This window comes from Salvelinus alpinus, chromosome 9 (genome assembly GCF_045679555.1).
Source record: "Salvelinus alpinus chromosome 9, SLU_Salpinus.1, whole genome shotgun sequence".
Lineage (NCBI taxonomy): Eukaryota > Metazoa > Chordata > Actinopteri > Salmoniformes > Salmonidae > Salvelinus > Salvelinus alpinus.
The window spans coordinates 71,622,846-71,643,363 of record NC_092094.1 but is presented as its reverse complement, the minus strand read 5'-3'; the positions used below and the strand labels follow the sequence as shown (position 1 = coordinate 71,643,363).

The 20,518-nt window shown below is 42.3% G+C and overlaps 1 protein-coding gene across 3 annotated transcripts in view; it reads right to left on the bottom strand.

Annotated features, from left to right (window-relative positions):
* luzp1 (leucine zipper protein 1) overlaps positions 1-19,257 on the bottom strand; it is an 83,672-nt gene extending 64,415 nt beyond the window's left edge. For 2 of the 3 annotated variants that reach the window (XR_011666068.1, XM_071327083.1), the window contains exon 1: positions 18,998-19,257. The gene's annotated coding sequence lies outside the window, so the exon portion shown is untranslated. The remainder of the gene's footprint in view (positions 1-18,997) is intronic. The other variant, XM_071327084.1, reaches the window with a different exon arrangement.
* Positions 19,258-20,518: the final 1,261 nt, after the last annotated feature.

Genomic DNA, 20,518 nt, shown 5'->3' with positions numbered 1-20,518 from the left:
TACAGGTGTCCTCCCTAACTCAGTTGCCGGAGTGGAAGGAAACCGTTCAGGGATTGCACCATAAGGCCAATGGTAACTTTAAAACGGTTACAGAGTTTAATGGCTGTGATAGGGAAAACTGCAGATGGATCAACAAATCAAATTTTATTAGTCACATGCGCCGAATACAACAGGTGTAGACCTTACAGTGAAATGCTTACTTACAAACCCCTAACCAACATTGCAGTTTAAAAAATCTGAATAAGAACAGTGTAGTTACTTCACAATACTAACCTAAATGACAGAGTGAAAAGGAAGCCTGTACAGAATAAAAATATTCCAAAACATGCATCCTGTTTGCAATAAGGCACTAAAGTAAAACTGCGCAAAATTTGGCTAAGAAATTAACATTTTATCCTTAATACTAAGCGTTATGTTTGGCGCAAATCCAACACATCACTGAATACTACTTCATATTTTCAAGTATGGTGGTGCATGCATCATGTAATGATTATCATCGGCAAGGACTAGGACGTTTTTTCAGAATAAAAATAAATGGAATATCACAGTCAAAATCCAGAGGAAAACCTGGTTCAGTCTGCTTTCCAACAGACACTGGGAGACAAATTCACCTTTCAGCAGGACAATAACCTAAAACACAAGGCCAAATACACACTGGAGTTGCTTACCAAGACAACGTTGAATGTTCCTGAGTGGCCTAGTTACAGTTGACTTAAATCTACTTGAAAATCTATGGCAAGACTTGAAAATGGCAATGATCTACAACAAACTTGACTGAGCTTGAACATTTTTTTAAATAATAATTTTGTACAATCCAGGTGTGCAAAGCGCTTAGAAACTTACCCAGAAAGACTCACAGCTGTAATCACTGCCAAAGGAGATTCTAACATGTATTAACTCAGGGGGGATAATTTTCATAAATCTTTTACAAATGTAAAAAAAAAAATGTTTCGTCCACTTTGACAGAGTATTTTGTGTTGATCGTTGACAAAAAAATACAATTAATTTTAATCAAATCAAGGGGTGTGAATACTTTCTGAAGGCACTGTACGCCATATAAATAAAATGACCAGATTCGATTTATATGAGCTTACTTGGCTATAGCAGGCAGGGCTCTCTCTGTGTCTAAATTATAATGAGGTGGGTTGGTTGATAGTTGCTCCAGGTTGTTAACCAGATGCCCTCTCACTCTCTCAAACACCAAATACACTAATCACAGGCCACTCTTCTTCTCTTCAATCCTCCCTCTTTCCCTCTGGGGAAGACTAGAATCCAGCTGCCCAAAAAATAAAAAAATAAACAAGGCATGGAACGAGTAAAGGAGGAACTGCCAAGAATGGAAAATTACACATTTTACCCACGTCTCTCCCTATCCATCACTATCCATCCTCACCTCACACACTTTGAAGTGCGAATACAATCTTGAGGCACCTCTGGCAAAGTCAGTCAACCACACATTTGCTGTCAACGTCTTCTCAGAGTTCCTACGAAAGCAGCAGCTAGCTAGCGCTGTAAGAGACCGAATTCCAACACGAGCCCCCAGATGAACTCCTGGCGAGGCTGGACCGACCTGCCCTCTGTTTTTAGTTCTCCGTGCCTGCTGTTGGCAGAGGACCATCTCGCCCGAAAAGGCAGCATAAAGTAAGAGACCAAATATCGTTAAAAAAAGAGAGATGCTTTGGAACATTTGTCCAGCTCAAATACCATGGTGCGGGAGTTGAAAGAGACCGATTACAATACTCAAAATGGTATAGTGCTCCATGTAGAGCTGAGTGATATGGACAAAAATCCATATCGCGATAAATTGCCTCAATTGATGCGATAACAACAAATAGAACGATAACTTTATAACAATGTGCACCAGTTTTTTATTATTATCCTTTAAACTACTACAGTGGTTGTAGCCATCTATTGTCCTATTAACAATCACCCATATCAGCAAACTTATTTCATTTCAATCTTCACATTTCTCTAGTATAGGCTACTTATCGTAATGAACGTTACCAGCTAAAATGCCTGTGATAAGTGATCAGTATGGTCGGTGTCGATCATTTTCGGTTTATAGTCCCAGCTCTAGTTCAGAGTATAAACAACGGTAAAATTCTAGTGAGAGGCCCCAAATAATACAAATCAATTTTCTAATTTTCCTTTCTGGTGGAGTAGCGTGTGTGTGTGTGTGTGTGTGTGTGTGTGTGTGTGTGTGTGTGTGTGTGTGAGGCGCGCGGTCATGGAGCAGTGACTGTTTGATGAGGAACCTTATTGTGACATCATGGGCTGGATAGAAGTAGTCTACCATCTTCAGAACTAAATAATTGCATTGTCTCATAAAATAGAAAAAACGTATAATATTGTTTGTTCTGGGTATCATAAAGCTGTGATTGATAATAGCCTATTCAAATAATATTTTGAATGGAACTAGTCGTTTGATCGGGAGAAAGCCATGCATAAAACGATGAAGCATAGCCTTCATATAGCCTCTCGAATGGAGAGAGAAGGGAATATAGGCTAAGTTATGACATTTTTACAGCCAAACACAAGACAGTTAAGGAGTGTCCGTTATAATAGGTTTAGACTATTGCCTAAAGCCCATGCATCCGACAGATAGAAACGATATCTGACTGGACATTGGTGGAATTCTCCATTCTTTCTGGCCTACATTCCTCTATTGTGTTCTGTATCACATATTTATTGAAATGGACTAGAGCAAATAGGACTAGGCAAATTACTTGGAGTGTCACTTGTGTGCTGTCCTGCTGTGCACTGGGAGACGCCATTCTTTATTGTGGGGCGCCAGCCAAGTTCAAATAGGCTGAACCGTCATCTGTCACATCACGATGTCATCCCCATCGATAGACGATGCTATCGTAATGTCGCCCAACCTTAACACACACACACATAATGTTAAGGACATTAATAACAAGTTTCTATCCATACATCCCTTTTAAGGATAAACGGTTCGGATTTCTCTTTTCAATAACTTCCAAAAATACTCCTGGAACAAGCTGAAAAGGAGGGTGGACTCCTCGTGTGAAAACAGCCTAAAGGGACACGTCGGGAGCCGCAGATAATGGGTGGGAAATGTTCTTGTTTTTATTGCCCCTTTAAAATGCACCAACACAGAAAAATCTAAAACATTAAAACGGGTCATCATGTAACTAAGCAGGAAACGTATTATATTCTGGTGTCGCAGCAACATCAACAAAATGTGTCCGTTTCAATGATAAAGAAATGGAGGATTGCTAAGCAGGCCAAATGAAAGTTTACCCCCTTCTGAACATTCCTTACTTTCTAATGCCTTCACATGGTTTACAGGTCAGTTCATTTAGGCTATGATGGAGGATAGCAGGCTTTGGAGGTCCATAAATATGAACTACTGGGGCAACGAAACGTTATGCAAGTCTGATGCGTGAGCCTCAATTTTGGGATAATTCGTAACGATTTCAGATATAAGTGCCAAAAAAAGATGCCTGAGAAACTTCGGTAAAAAATCTGAGGCAATATGTTTTAATCACTTCTGTAGCCTCCTTGTACTGACCAAAAAGTAGGCCTTAAAAAAAAACTTACATTAAAAACAGTAACAAACAAGTGAGGTGGAGGTAGAGACCAACAGAAAGACCAAGCAGCAGTAGGCCTACAGCTAGTGGATCATATGGGTAAATAATCCAGAAAGGTAGTTTTTACAATCTCTGTACTGACCAATTCCTCACATTCAAACACATCACACCCGTTATGCCAGCCGCTAATGCTCTGTCTGTCAAAAGCTTGTATCGATTCACAATACAAACGTGGAAGCCACGGAGAGATTTTCCCAAGGGCACCTTCTACGGCAAACGGAAAGGCTACAAAGTGCAGGGTGTGAAAATGAAGTATTTATTGGCTCAAGTAGGTTTTGGTCAATTTAGCAAAAGCCAGCTAATGCTAACAGTTTAGTCAGACAGACAGCCTTGTCATCTACAAAGGCAAGAAAATATTTACTATTACAATTGGGCACACTCAAATAGAGCGTTTTATTTGAGCCATGAGGTTGCTCATAATTATAAGGAAGGACAACAGTTATCTGCCAAAGCTTGGTATTAACATACTGGGTTGCTAGCTTGTCACAAGAGTAAGAAAGAGCCACATGTATACTAGGGCTGGGAATTGCTGGGGACCTCACGATACAATATCACTGTACTTTAGGTGCTGATACGATATATATTGTGATTCTCACAATTCTATATGTATTGTGATTTGATAGCGATCCGATGTTCCAAATATGTTGGTCACAGTAGGACAAGAGAGCCATGAGAAAACGAGTGTTGATCAGTCATGGAAATAAAAGCACTGAAAACAAATTGGCTCCCTATTTAAAAAAGGAGAAGCAGCTATGAACAGAAAATACTAGAGTTTTGGTGCAGGTACAGCGAACTAGCTCAAAAACGATTTTGCAATAGTAAAAACAATATGATATATAGTCAAAAATAATATCCAGAAATGTAACTATCGACCCCCCCCCCCCCCCAATCATCACTAATGTATACAAGGAACTTGACATGTATTAGTTCTGATCCAGTGGAATTCCAGGAAAAGGCACTTAAAAAATTGTTTTTTTATTTAACTAGGCAAGTCAGTTAAGAACAAAGTCTTATTTACAATAACGGCCTAGGATCAGTGGGTTAACTGCCTTGTTCGGGGGCAGAACAACATATTTTTACCTTGTCAGCTCTGAGATTCAATCTAGCAACCTTTCGGTTACTGGCCCAACGCTCTAACCACCAGGCTACCTGCCGCCCCACTTACATACATTGAGAAAAGAGTTAATTGATCAACTGGTCAGATCAACTTGTTGATTCATCATGATCCTTGTGGTCCCAGACCTCTGACTATATTGACAGTAACTGACGTCACAAAGCCACGTGCTCCATCAAAGAAGGCCACCAAGAAAACGCTGCTCGTCGCTCCACAAAGAGTCCTTTCCCTCCCTACCCACAATCACCTGCTGCTTGGGTGAGCATCAATCCCCCATCAGTGGGTTGAAAGAGGTTTGCAAGATCCAATCGGAACGTCCAATAATGAGCAGTCCATGCATGCTTTAACACCAACAAGGCCAAAGTCACCGCAAAAAGGACATGCCAACACAAAGCCACTCACGACTCAATCATGTTGGCCCCTTAGCCGTATTGTACCTTTTATCTTGCCACACACACACACACACCTCGCCGCTTGTGGCATACTCAAACCAAAATGTATCAGTTCCAAAGGGTTGGAAGGCTAAATGAACTTACACCAAATGAAACTCAAGTCCCCCCTGGGCCTTACGTCACAGCCCTGTTAAACGTTAAACATGATACAGCATGACAACAGTGACAGGCGACCTAGATTAAGCCATAGCGCAAAGCTACACCACGAGAGGCAATATATTGTGTCCCTCACAGGATTAATGGGTCGTTCCATTTGATTTCAATGACTTTTTGACCGCAACAGTTTTGATTTGAACAACAAACAAAAAATTCTATACATATTTGCCCATGGTAGAAGTGGTCAGGAAGTAACTTTTTCTGAATACCAAAATATTTAGGAGATAGAAGTGCTCAAAGTTGACCCATTTTCATACCCCACCCTACCATGAGGCATCCATGTCTTCATCACTGGAAAATATATTCTGAGTTTGATGTCATTTAAAAGCTTACAAACAGGGTTGTCAAACTATTTTATACATTTCTTTTTTTTAAAGTTTAGTGAAATAGTCATTTTTAAACTTTTGTCAATTATCCCCACATATGTTGTAGCTTAGATCCTATTGTAAATAATCTGAGGTGTGTGTTGTTGTACCCACCACCAGTTGAGACACAGCATGCTCTTAAATACAGGGTGGTTGTTATGTTTTGGCTGATAAATGTACTAAAATGGGAATACAATTTAAAATGGCTACTTTCAAAAAGGTAGCACAAATATGGTTGGAAATCCACACATCAGAGAATGTTGACTTAGATGGGAAGATCAGATCTATACTGTCAATCTTCCATAGGAAACCTATTGAAATATAGAAAATAAAAATTCCCCTTTTAAGTTGACATTTGACAGTGGGTGGACCGGCGGCCATCTTTGTGGTAGTAATTAGAAGTAAACATTACTATTCAATTTCCATGTACCAGTTAAATTGCTGTGGTTCTAAGGGATATGTCCATTCTATAAATTATACATTTGAAGTCAGAAGTTTACATACACCTTAGCCAAATATATTTAAACTCAGTTTTTCACAATTTCTGACATTTAATCCTAGTAAAGATTCACTGTCTTAGATCAGTTAGGATCACCACTTTATTTTAAGAATGTGAAATATCAGAATAATAGGAGAGAGAATTACTTATTTCAGCTTTTATTCCTTTCATCACATTCCCAGTGGGTCAGAAGTTTGCATACACTCAATTAGTATTTGGTAGCATTGCCTTTAAATTGTTTAACTTGGGTCAAACGTTTCGGGTAGCTTTCCACAAGCCACTCCAATACCTTGACTTTGTTGTCCTTAAGCTATTTTGCCACAACTTTGGAAGTATGCTTGGGGTCATTGTCCATTTGGAAGACCCATTTGCGACCAATATTTAACTTCCTGACTGATGTCTTGAGATGTTGCTTCAATAAATATACATAATTTTCCTGCCTCATGATGCCATCTATTTTCTGAAGTGCACCAGTCCCTCCTGCAGCAAAGCACCCCCACAACATGATGCTGCCACCCCCATGCTTCACGGTTGGGATGGTGTTCTTCGGCTTGCAAGCCTCCCCCTTTTTCTTCCAAACATAACGATGGTCATTATGGCCAAACAGTTCTATTTTTGTTTCATCAGACCAGAGGACATTTCTCCAAAAAGTACGATCTTTGTCCCCATGTGCAGTTGCAAACCGTAGTCTGGCTTTTATATGGCGGTTTTGAAGCAGTGGCTTCTTCCTTGCTGAGCGGCCTTTCAGGTTATGTCGACGTAGGACTCGTTTTACTGTGGATATAGATACTTTTGCACCGGTTTCCTCCAGCATCTTCACAAGGTCCTTTGCTGTTGTTTTGGGATTGATTTGCACTTTTCACACCAAAGTACGTTAATCTCTAGGAGACAGAATGCGTCTCCTTCCTGAGCGGTATGATGGCTGTGTGGTCCCATGGTGTTTATATTTGCATACTATTGTTTGTACAGATGAAAGTGGTACCTTCAGGCATTTGGAAATTGCTCCCAAGTATGAACCAGACTTGTGGAGGTCTACAATTTTTTTTCCTGAGGTCTTGGCTGATTTCTTTTGATTTTCCCATGATGCCAAGCAAAGATGCACTGAGTTTTAAGGTAGGCCTTGAAATACAGCCACAGGTACACCTCCAATTGACTCAAATGATGTCAATTAACCTATCAGAATCTTCTAAAGCCATCATTTTCTGGAATTTCCAAACTGTTAAAGGCACAGTCAACTCAGTGTATGTAAACTTCTGACCCACTGGATTTGTGATACGGTGAATTATAAGTGAAATAATGTGTCTGTTAACAATTGTTGGAAAAATGACGTGTCATGCACAAAGTAGATGTCCTAACCAACTTGCCAAAACTATAGTTTGTTAACAAGAAATTTGTGGAGTGGTTGAAAAACAAGTTAATGACTCCAACCTAAGTGTATGTAAACATCTGACTTCAACTGTATATACCAAAGTATGTGGACACCCCTTCAAATGAGTGGATTCAGTTATTTCAGCCACACCCGTTGCTGACAGGTGTATAAAATTGAGCACAGAGCCATGCAATCTCCAAAGAAAAACATTATGTTTTTCATCATGTTTTTCAGTCACATCCTTGTCTGAAGGACAAGTATATTGACAGGTAAATGTCATGCCCTGCACTACCTGCCCCAATACATAGTGCCAATTGTAAAGTTTGGTGGAGGAGGAATTATGGTCTGGGGCTATTTTTCCTGGTTCGGGCTAGGCCCCTGAGTTCCGGTGAAGGGAAATCTTAAACCTACAGCATATGTGCTTCCAACTTTGTGGCAACAGTTTGGGGAAGGTCCTTTCCTGTTTCAGCATGACAATGCCCCCATGCACAAAGAGAGGTCTATACCGAAATGTTGTCGAGATCATTGTGGAAGAACTTGACTGCCCTGCACAGAGCCCTGACCTCAACCCCATTGAACACCTTTGGGATGAATTGGAACGCTGACTGCAAGCTAAGCCTAATCGTCCAACATCACTGCCCGACCTCACTAATGCTCTTGTGGCTGAATGGGAGCAAGTCCCCGCAGCAATGTTCCAACATCTAGTGGATACCCTTCACAGAAGAGCTGGGGCTATTATTGCAGCAAAGGGAGGACCAACTCCATATTAATGCCCATGATTTTGGGAACAAGATGATCGATGAGCAGGTGTCCACATACTTTTGGTCATGTATTGTATTTCTATGATTGAAATGACACCCACCCTCCATTCAAGTGTATGCTGTGTCTCAACCCATGGCGGGCACAACAAACACCTCAGATCATGTAAAGTAGGGTCTAAACTACAATTTGTGAGAATTTGTGGTTGTTAAATCAAGAAATGCTCAAGTAGTTTGACAACCCTGTTTGTAAGCTTTTAAATGATATCCAACTCAACCGTTTATATTTTCCAGCGATTAAGACATGGATGTCTGATGATTGGCTGGGGAATGCAAAATGGGCCAACTTTGAGCACCTCTATCCCCTAGTCTTTTGCATGACTCTGGACACAGGCTCGGGTTTCAGTGTCCAGAGGCTAGTTCACTGTGTTGTAGTGGAAATGGAAAGTAACATGTTATTTTAATATCTGGTTTGTCTGGTAACAACGACGTATAGTAACTAAAAAAAACTATTCTGAATAAGTCTTGCCAGTGCCAAAGTCACCCTGGCCTATACAGGAATATACTGTAGATTAGTACAGGGTAAATATAGCGTAGTTCTGCCCCGGGTGACATCTTTACAGTGACAACGGCTCTGCCCCAGTAGGTCAAAGGCCGTTCTTTAATGAGTGAGTGAACAGCGGTGTGAACTGGGAACGCTTTACTGACACTCTCAATCTCTAGGATCTGAAGACCGATCAGCGGCGCTGCAAGAAAGTACAGACAAGTGGTTTGAACTCCAGCTGAAATCACAGAGACAAGCCCTGTCACCCACCCGCCACTGATAAAAGCGCGGCTGGCAGGAAAAGGGTTAAGGGCCACTAACACTTCCCAGGGTACTGAACATAGAGGTACCATTGGGGGAAAAACACCAATAAACAGACCCAAAAGGCAAAGCCCAACAGGCGAAGCCAGTGTTAGCAGACTCCATAGAGGCATTTATAACCCTCCTTAACACACACACACACACACACACACACACACACACACACACACACACACACAAGGAATGTCAAAAGCATAAATCCATTTCCCTTGCCGGCGCTAAGGCAGCAGTGTCCAGCTGGCCTGTGTAGCGTCAACACGAGCCCGTCCCGGATACTCAGGCCATCATTACATTATCACAATACATGTGGGCTGTGTGCTTCATTAAACTCAATATGACTAATCTGTGCTATTTCAGGGAGAACCATAAAAAAAAAACATCCTCTGTATCGTTGACTATGCCGTCCCAGGGAGGGGTAGCATTCTAGGAGTGAAAGCACTTCACTAAAATACAATTTTAGACTTATACAATTAAGGGCTATATACGCCATTACAGTTCAATAATACACCAACTCCAGAGCACTTCCTCCTTAATGTGCCAAGTGGTCTGAAAAGCCGAAAGGCAGAAAACCACAATTTTCAATTTAATCCCCACACTAGTCATTGAGCCACTCCGTAATCCTCAGGTCCGCCTAGTAAGTCTGATAATTACACTTATTGGACACCCATAATGATTAGCCTTTGGTTTCAGCCAAAGACAGCAGATGCCATTTCATTGCATGCTTCCATCAAGTGGAAAACGAATCATGTGTAAGCCCAGCTTGTAAAAAGAGAGAAGGAGGGTAATAATTACTTTGCATGGGCGACACACTTGGCCACTGAACAAACTCTGCCCCTTCGCTTGCTTTCACTCTGTAGCATAAAAAGTCAATTCTACAAAGTAAACTGTAAGGATTCAAATTCTCAGCAATAGTTTTTATACTACGTTATGTACACTCAGAAGTAAACTGAAAGAGTGACAACGCCAAAGGAAAAACACCAGAGACCTACCAAGTGACCAGTCAAAGGTGAAAGTAATGTTTGCTACAATAGACTGGCACAAAGAGTCCAAATGGAGGTGGAACAGGACAGCACTACTTTTTGTACTCTCTACTTGGCCAATGTTCGTACAGGCAGGATATGAAGGGATTGCAATTCAAGTGTCGAGGTTGCTTTGTTTGGCATTGTAACCTCTCAACGGTTTAGCATGAAGACATAAAATGTCATTTTCCTTGGCTGTCAAATGTCTACCAGGTAGGAAGTGGTTTGTATCTACAACATTAATGCCTGTGTACTTCTGAATTCCTACTTACGCCAAAAGGGACATGCACATACAGTGACCCTCCAATGCATGCAGCTGTGCTTATCTCTCCCAGTCCAACTTGATTGTACTTGTGTTCCCACCATCAGAAGGGGTGGAAGCAGTAGCAGAATTGGTAACTGGCTCTGGGACTTACTGGAAAGCGTTCAGTGAATTGCCTTCAAGTCTGAAACAGGTCAAGGCAGGTCCCCTCTATTTTTCTCCCTCGCTCTCTTTTTACAGGCCCCACCTTCCAGATTACCATTCCACTGCTGCTACTTGTACTGCAGCTGGGGGTGCATTGCTGTTCAGACTCAGCGTTGCACCTCATTCCTTTGACACTCGTTATAAGTAGCCTACAGTGCATTCGTTAAGTATTCAGACCCCTTCCCTTTTCCCATATTTTGTAACGTTACAGCCCTATTCTAAAATTGATTAAATATTTATTGTTTTCCTCAATCTACACACTATGCCCCATTGTGACAAAACGAAAAACAGGTTGACATTATTGCAAATGTATAAAAAAATAAACAGAAATACCTTATTTACATAAGTATTCCTTTGCTACGAGACTAAAAATTGAGCTCCGGTGCATCCTGTTTCCATTGATCATCCTTGAAATGTGTCTACAACCTTCATGGTAGAGCGGCCAGACGGAAGCCACACCTCAGTAAAAAGGCACATGACAGCCCACTTAGAGTTTGCAAAAAGGCACCTAAAGACTCTTTGGACTGAATGCTAAGCGTCATGTCTGGAGGAAACCTGGCACCATCCCTACGGTGAAGCATGGTGGTGGCAGCATCATGCTGTGGGGATGTTTTCAGCAGCAGGGACTGGGAGACTAGTCAGGATCGAGGGAAAGATTAACGGAGCAAAGTACAGACATCCTTGATAAAAACCTGCTCCAGAGCTCTCAGGACCTCAGACTGGGGAAAGGTTCACCTTCCAATAGGACAACGACCCTAAGCACACAGCCAAGACAACGCAGGAATGGCTTCGGGACTCCAGCAATAGAGCCCGGACTTGAACCCGATCGAACATCTCTGGAGAGACCTGAAAATAGCTGTGAAGCAACACTCCCCATCCAACCTGACAGAGCTTGAGAGGATCTGCAGATAAGAATGGGAGAAACACCTCATATACAGGTGTGCCAAGCTTGTAGCGTCATACCCAAGAAGACTCGAAGCTGTAATTCCTGCCAAAATGTGCTTCAAAGTACAAAAATGTCAGTATTTCGGGGGTTTTTGTTAACATTTCTAAAACCCTGTTTTTGCTTTGTTATTATGGGGTATAGCGTGTAGATTGATGAGGGGAAATAACAATTTAATACATTTTAGAATAAGGCTGAAACTTAAAATGTGGAGAGAAAAAAAGGGGTCTGAATACTTTTAACCATCATGATTGGTGGAGTGCTGTAGAGATGGTTGTCCTTTTGGAAGGTTCTCCCATCTCCACAGAGGAACTCTGGAGCTGATTTAGAGCGACCATTGGGTTCTTGGTTACCTCCCTGAACAATGCCCTTTAATTAAGAATGATGGAGGCCACTGTGTTCTAGGGAACCTTCAATGGTACAGATTTTTTTTTGGTGGACTCCAATCCAGTTGTAGAAACATCAAGGATGATCAATGGAAACAGGATGCGCCTGAGCTCAATTATGAGTTTCATAGCAAAGGATCTGAACACTTAGGTAAATAAGGCATTTCTGTTTTTTAATACATTTGCAAGATTTTTTAAAAACAGTTTTTGCTTTGTCATTATGGGGTAGTGTGTGTAGATTGAGGAAAACATTTATTTAATCAATTTTATAATAAGGCTATAACGTAACAAAAATGTGGAAAAATCAAGGGGTCTGAATACTTTCCAATTGCACTGTACATACAGTTGAAGTCAGAAGTTTACATACACCTTAGCCAAATACATTTAAACTCAGTTTTTCACAATTCCTGACATCATAGCAAAAATTCCCTGTCTTAGGTCCGTTAGGATCACCACTTTATTTTAAGAATGTGAAATGTCAGAATAATAGTAGAGAGAATTATTTCAGCTTTTATTTCTTTCATCACATTCCCAGTGGGTCAGAAGTTTGCATACACTCAATTAGTATTTGGTAGCATTGCCTTTAAATTGTTTAACTTGGGTCAAACGTTTCGGGTAGCTTTCCACAATAAGTTGGGTGAATTTTGGCCCATTCCTCCTGACAGAGCTGGTGTAACTGAGTCAGGTTTGTAGGCCTCCTTGTTCGCACACGCTTTTTTAGTTCAGCCCACATATTTTCTATAGGATTGAGGTCAGGGCTTTGTGATGGCCACTCCAATACCTTGACTTTGTTGTCCTTAAGCCATTTTGCTACAACTTTGGAAGTATGCTTGGGGTCATTGTCTATTTGGAAGACCCATTTGCGACCAAGCTTTAAATTTCTGACTGATGTCTTGAGATGTTGCTTCAATATAGCCACATAACTTTCCTGCCTCATGATGCCACCTATTTTGTGAAGTGCACCAGTCCCTCCTGCAGCAAAGCACCCCCACAACATGATGCTGCCACCCCCGTGCTTCACGGTTGGGATGGTGTTCTTCGGCTTGCAAGCCTCCCCCTTTTTCCTCCAAACATAACGATGATAATTATAGCCAAACAGTTCTATTTTTGTTTCATCAGACCAGAGGACATTTCTCCAAAAAGTACGATCTTTGTCCCCATGCGCAGTTGCAAACCATAGTCTGGCTTTTTTCTGGCGGTTTTGGAGCAGTGGCTTCTTCCTTGCAGAGCGGCCTTTCAGGTTATGTCGATATAGGACTGGTTTTACTGTGGATATAGATACTTTTGCACCTGTTCCCTCCAGCATCTTCACAAGGTCCTTTGCTGTTGTTTTAGAATTGATTTGCACTTTTCACACCAAAGTACATTCATCTCTAGGAGACCGAACGCATCTCCTTCCTGAGCGGTATGACACCTGCGTGGCCCCATGGTGTTTATACTTGCGTACTATTGTTTGTACAGCTGATGTGGTACTTTTAGGCGTTTGGAAATTGCTCCCAAGGATGAACCAGACTTGTGGAGGTCTACAATTGTTTTCCTGAGGTCTTGGCTGATTTCTTTTGATTTTCCCATGATGTCAAGCAAAGAGGCACTGAGTTTGAAGGTAGGCCTTGAAATACAACCACAGGTACACCTCCAATTGACTGAAATGATGTCAATTAGCCAATCAGAAGCTTCTAAAGCCATAATTTTCTGGAATTTTCCAAGCTGTTTAAAAGCACAGTCAACTTAGTATATGTAAACTTCTGACCCACTGGAATTGTGATACAGTGAATTAAGTGAAATAATCTGTCTGTAAACAATTGTTGGAAAAATGACTTGTGTCATGCACAAAGTAGATGTCCTAACTGACTTGCCAAAACTATAATGTGAACAAGAAATTTGTGGAGTTGTTGAAAAACAAGTTTTAATGACTCCAACCTAAGTATGTAAACTTCCGACTTCAACTGTATGAGATGAGATGAGTAAAGCATCATGTAAACATTATTAAAGTGGCCAGGGATTCCATGTCTATGTATATAGGGCAGCAGCCTCTAAGGTGCAGGGTTGAGTAACCGGGTGGTAGCCGGTTAGTGACGGCTATTTAACAGTCTGATGGCCTTGAGATGGAAGCTATTTTTCAGTCTCTCGGTCCCAGCTTTGATGCACCTGTACTGAGCTCGCCTTCTGGATGATAGCGAGGTGAACAGGCCATGGCTCGGGTGGTTGATGTCCTTGATGATCTTTTTGGCCTTGTGGGTGTGTGGGTAGATGTGGGTAGTATTTTGTTGATGTTGAGGGAGAGGTTATTTTCCTGGCACCACTCTGACAGGTCCCTCGCCTCCTCCCTGTAGGCTGTCTTGTCATTGTTGGTAATCAGGCCTACTACTGTTGTGTAGTCTGCAAACTTGATGATTGAGTTGAAGGCATGCGTGGCCACAGAGTCATGGGTGAACAGGAAGTACAGGAGGGGGCTGAGCACGCACTCTTGTGGGGCCACTGTGTTGAGGATCAGCGTAGTGGAGGTGTTGTTTCCCTCCTTCACCACCTCGGGGTGGCCAGTCAGGAAGTCCAGGACCCAGTTGCACAAGGCGGGGTTCAGACCCAGGGCCCTGAGCTTCATGATGAGTTTGGAGGGTTAGGGTTAAGCAAATTGCAGTGGGTCTAGGGTGTCAGGTAAGGTAGAGGTGATTTGATCCTTAACTAGCCTCTCAAAGCACTTCATGATGACAGAAGGAAGTGCTACGTAGCGATAGTGATTTAGTTCAGTTACCTTTGCTTTCTTGGGTACAGGAACAATGGTGGACATATTGAAGCAAGTGGGGACAGCAGACTGGAAAAGGGAAAGAGTACAGACATTCAAAAACTCCAGCCAACTGGTCTGCACATGCTTTGAGGCCGTGGCTAGGGATGCCGTCAGCCTTGTGAGGGTTAACACGCTTAAATGTCTTACTCATGTCAGCCACGGAGAACGAGAGGCCACAGACCTTGGGAGTGGGCTGCGTCGGTTGCACTGTGTTATCCTCAAAGCAGGCAAAGGTGTTTAGGTTGTCCAGGAGCAAGAAGTCGGTGTCCGCGACGTGTCTGGTTTTCCCTTTGTAATCCCTGATTGTCTGTAGACCCTGCCACATACGTCTCGTGTGTGAGCTGTTGAATTGTGACTCCACTTTGTCTCTGTACTGACGTTTTGCCTGATTGATTGCCTTATGGAGGGAATAACTACACTTTTTGTATTAAACCATATCCTCAGTCACCTTGCCATGGTTAAATGCGGTGGTTCACGCTTTCAGTTGTTTGTAAATGCTGCCATCTTTCCAACGTTTCTGGTTTGGGTTGGTTTTAATAGTCACAGCGGGAACAACATGCCATATACACTTCCTGATGAACTCAGTCACCGTGTCCATGTATATGTCAATGTTATTCTCAGAGGTTACCCGGAACATATCTCAGTGCGCATAATCAAAACAATCTTGAAGCATGGATTCCAAATTGGTTAGACCAGCATTGAATAGACCTTAGCACATGTACTTCCTGTTTGAGTTTCTGCCTATTGGAAGGGTGGAGCAAAATGGAGTCGTGATCTGATTTGCCGAATGGCGGGCGGGGGAGGGCCTTGTAGGCATTTCGAAAGGGGGAGTATCAGTGATCTAGTATTTTACCAGCACGAGTACTACAGTCAATATGTTGATAGAACTTCGGTAGCGTTTCACTCAAATTTGATTTGCTTAAATTCTCAGTTACAATAAATGTGGTCTCAGGATATGTGGTTTCCAGTTTGCATAAAGTCCAGTGTAGTTCCTTGAGCACCGTCGTGGTATCGGCTTGAAGGGGAATATACACGGCTGTGACTAAAACCAAAGATAATTATCTTTGGAGGTAATATGGTCAGCATTTGATTGGGAGGTACTCTAAACCCTTTTCAGGACCCTATCTTTCAAAGATAATTCGTAAAAATCCAAGTAACTTCCCAGATCTTCATTGTGAAGGGTTTAAACACTGTTTCCCATGCTGTTTCCCAACCATAAACAATTAATGTACATGCACCTGTGGAATGGTCCTTAAGACAATAACAGCGTACATACAGTAGGCAATTAAGGTCACAGTTATGAAAACTTTCTACTGACTCTGAAAAACACCAAAAGAAAGATACCCAGGGTCCCTGCTCATCTGTGTGAATGGGCCTTAGCCATGCTGAAAGGAGGCACGAGGACTGCAGATGTGGCCAGGGCAATAAATTGCTATGTCCGTACTGTGAGACAGCGCTACAGGGAGAGGACGGACAGCTGATCGTCCTCGCAGTGGCAGACCACGTGTAAAAACACCTGCAGAGGATCGGTACATCACACCTGCGGGACAGGTACAGGATGGCAACAACAACTGCCCGAGTTACACCAGGAACGCACAATCCCTCCATCAGTGCTCAGACTGTCTGCAATAGGCTGGACTGAGGGCTTGTAGGCCTGTTGTAAGGTAGGTCCTCACCAGACATCACCGGCAACGTTGCCTATGGGCACAAACCCACCGTTGCTGGACCAGACAGGACTGGCAAAAAGTGCTCTTCACTGACGAGCCGTGGTTTTGTCTCACCAGGTGTGATGGTCGGATTCGCGTTTATCGTCGAAGGAATGAGCGTTACACCGAGGCCTGTACTCTGGAGCAGGATCGATTTGGAGGGTCCGTCATGGTCTGGGGGGTGTGTAACAGCATCATCATACTGAGCTTGATGTCATTGAAGGCAATCGCAACGCTGTGAGTTACAGGGAAGACATCCTCCTCCCTCATGTGGTACCCTTCCTGCAGGCTCATCCTGACATGACCCTCCAGCATGACAATGCCACCAGCCATACTGTTCGTTCTGTGCGTGATTTCCTGCAAGACAGGAATGTCAGTGTTCTGCCATGGCCAGCGAAGAGCCCGGATCTCATTCCTATTGAGCACGTCTGGGAACTGTTGAATCGGAGGGTGAGGGCCATTCCCACCAGAAATGTCCGGGAATTTGCAGGTGCCTTGGTGGAAGAGTGGGGTAACATCTCACAGCAAGAACTGGCAAATCTGGTGCAGTCCATGAGGAGGAGATGCATTGCAGAACTTAATGCAGCTGTGGGCCACACCAGATACTGACTGTTACTTTTGATTTTGACCCCCCCTTTGTCTGTGGAACTTGCTCAGTTTATGTCTCAGTTGTCGGATCTTATGTTCATACAAATATTTACACATGTTAAGTTTGCTGAAAATAAACGCAGTTGACAGTGAAAGGACGTTTCTTTTTTTTTGCCGAGTTTAGGTTGGGTGAACAAAAGGACTTGAGTTTCTGTATGTTATCACAAATCACACCATGAGTAGTTAATCATGAAACATACACCACCACCCTTCTACTTCCCGGAGAGTTGTTTATTCCTGTCTGCGCGATGTATTGAGAACCTGTATGGACAGAGACAGTATATGCCGAGAGAGCCATGATTCCGTGAAACAGAGTATGTTACAGTTCCTGAAGTCTCTCTGGAAGGAGATCCTCGCCCTGAGCTTGTCTACTTTATTATCTAGAGACTGAACATTAGTGAGTAATATACTCTGAAGTAGAATCCAATTCGGGAAAGTCGCAATCCTGGTGAGTTACCACCGCTCTGATATCCAAAAGTTCTTCCCAGCTAATAATGTAAGAAATAACACCCACAAAAAAAATACTGCAAAGTTGCTTACGAGCTAGAAGCAGAGCTGCTTTGTCTGTCGGCGCCATCTTACTCTCTTAGTGCATCTTACTCTATTGGTAAAGTGAAATCGTAACTGTAGCCAGTGTGTGGAATCTTTGGAAAGCTCCCTTCCCATGTGAAGTAGATCTATGCAAATAATAATGGACGATAATTCCAATTATGGCTGTCAACATAGTCTACTTGGAAACTAGCCCTTGATCATGACTTAGTTCCATTACACATAAATCATTGGACAAAAAAGGCTCTTCTGTAGGGGGGTGACAAGACGTCACAAAAGTGTTGTCACTGAAAAATACTGTTGGCTACTGTGTTAAAACAGTTTACAGTAAGTGTGTATTTTGCATTTGTGAAATGTTGATGTGATATGAAAGTAGAGGGATTTCTGTTTCAATTGAGAATTGATTCACGTTTAGATGGAGTATTTGGCTGTTATGGCTTCCAGAGCCAATTCACCCCTTAAAACAGAACATGTAAGGTCCTTGGACTAAGGAGTAATGTTAGGCTCCTTTAGTCCAATACTGGGCTACTTGGGAACCAGCTAAAATATTATCTGTCAAGTGTCAATATAGATAACGGGCTTTTACTGCCATCTTGTTCAGACCAGTAATTTTATTTATATTTTTTTACTGTCTAATTTAGGCTATACTGTGAACTAAATCTTCAAAGTGACAGTGGACTGTAGCTGCCTTAAGTGGACAGTGGGATTTTTCGAATTGTGGAAAGGTGGCTGGCTACTAGTGTTGCAAATTAATTTCAAGAAATCGCCTCAGAAACCCCAACATTCCACCCAGAGAATGGCACGTCCCCACTGAACGTAAGTGTGTTAGCCACTCGTAACCATAATGATAAAGGCTACATTTAGTTACAGTGATCTACAAACGCTTAAAACAAGAACTTCAAACTCCTACACATTTAACCAGCTGGCTGCTCAGCAGGGCACAACGTTGTGGAAAGTTCAGATAGAAATATTGAAATCTGGAAATATGTAGCACTGTACAAACATGTTCTCGGACTTGAATAATATGGAATCACATCACTTCTATTCGTGACATTTCATTCTGCAACATTCCACACGTTTGCCTACTGAACGTGGCCCAAGTTTTTAGCTGCAGTCCGGTGTTTCATGGAGGCTTCGTTTTAGCTGCGGCAGAAGAGCAGGGGGAGGAGGGGTAAAAACTTGCCGCAGTTCGGAGTATGCCTGCCCGTGTCGAACTCAGGAAGTTACAGTACCATCGTTACATTTGTTCATTGATTTAGTAATACAAGTAGTTTTATATTTATCAAAACACTAGTTCACCTACCTTGCCATGAAAAATAATCTGCGATAGTCCCCAAATTGATTCGCTTTGTGTCGAAGAGTTCCGACAAGATGACTCTGTAGGTTTGAACCAAAGACTGAACACAAGTTCTTTCACAGATATTACTGGTACATCAGCGGGACAGGGTTTGTTTTCCTCCTGAACTGCCTTCGTTGCTTCTTCCCTCCACTCCCTGCGCTGTAGGATCAAACCATCACATTCCACGGTGTCCCTAACAATGACAAATGTGGGTTTTCCTTTGCGCCGGTGGACCCACCCCCTGCATGACTAGTAGGGTCTGACCGCGACAAAAACGCCCTTCCCTGCTGTAGAGTCCCGCCTCTCCTCAAGTCTAACTGAATAAAGAGCGAAAACATGCCGAATTCAAAGGGAAAAGAACATGAGACAGGAGACTCTTTGAATATTAGAGCATAGGTTTCAACACATTGCGTTGCTTTCAAAATGATAACAGAGCAACAGACCTAAGTGGAAGGAATGTACCAGGAAGGCAGCAGTTTCAGAGAACTTTGCAGAAAAAACGTGTGTATGAATTTGGTCTGTCAATGCACAATATGGGATATCATATCATTTACAAATGAATGAGTCTTCTTTCATAAAAGACTCATACATTTCAGGCTTTTGGGAATAGGAATAGGCTTTTTCCATAATTGGATCACTCTGTAAAGTGTCCCGGGAATGGCATTTTGCCGTGGGTCGTGCAACTTTTTTTGGCAACCACCTACCTGGTAATTTGGGGGAATCAAAATGCTGATACCTGGTTGCCCAGCTTGGCAACCACATTTCAAAATAATTGGCTGGCCCTGTATTGGTCCATATCTGGCCTGTCAATGGAAAAGCAGCAGTACAGTGCTAATCAATGTGGACCCAGAAAGAGGAACATAACTGTCATCACCACAGACTTATATAATCAACTGTCATCACTAAGCAGAGAGGCCAAAGTGCGTCTGTGTCTCACTGTACGCATGTGACAATAGGGGCCAATCAACACAATGCGCCTACACAGAACGTGTTATTTGACTCCTCCCGCTGCCCATAGTCTTGGCTCAAACATGGCCCACACACATTTGATTGGCTATTTATTAACCAAAAGCCCCAGATGTTGGATGATTTATCCTACTGTCATAGGCTACACCTTCTCTTATTACGTTTCAGTTGCTGTGACTGAAACTTAACCACGTAATGAAGTATTAGATAAAGTATTTTATCTGTGGAGTGTCTCGCCTCCCGTTTACATTTAGTATCTATGTATTTCAGCAGTACATACCACTTTTTTAGCCAGCAGGAATGAACACTTTGATATGTAGACTAGACATGGTGTATAGAATTTGATTTGATTTGATTTTGATCATGTCTAGTCTAAAACTAGCCATGAGTTAGTTGGGTGATTCTCACAAAACTGGCACTTAGCAAAAAAGCCTTGAAAAATAAATAAACACATTTCCACCATAATTCCTCTTGGATCAATATGATTAGGATCTGTAGTTAACTATTTTGTCATTATTG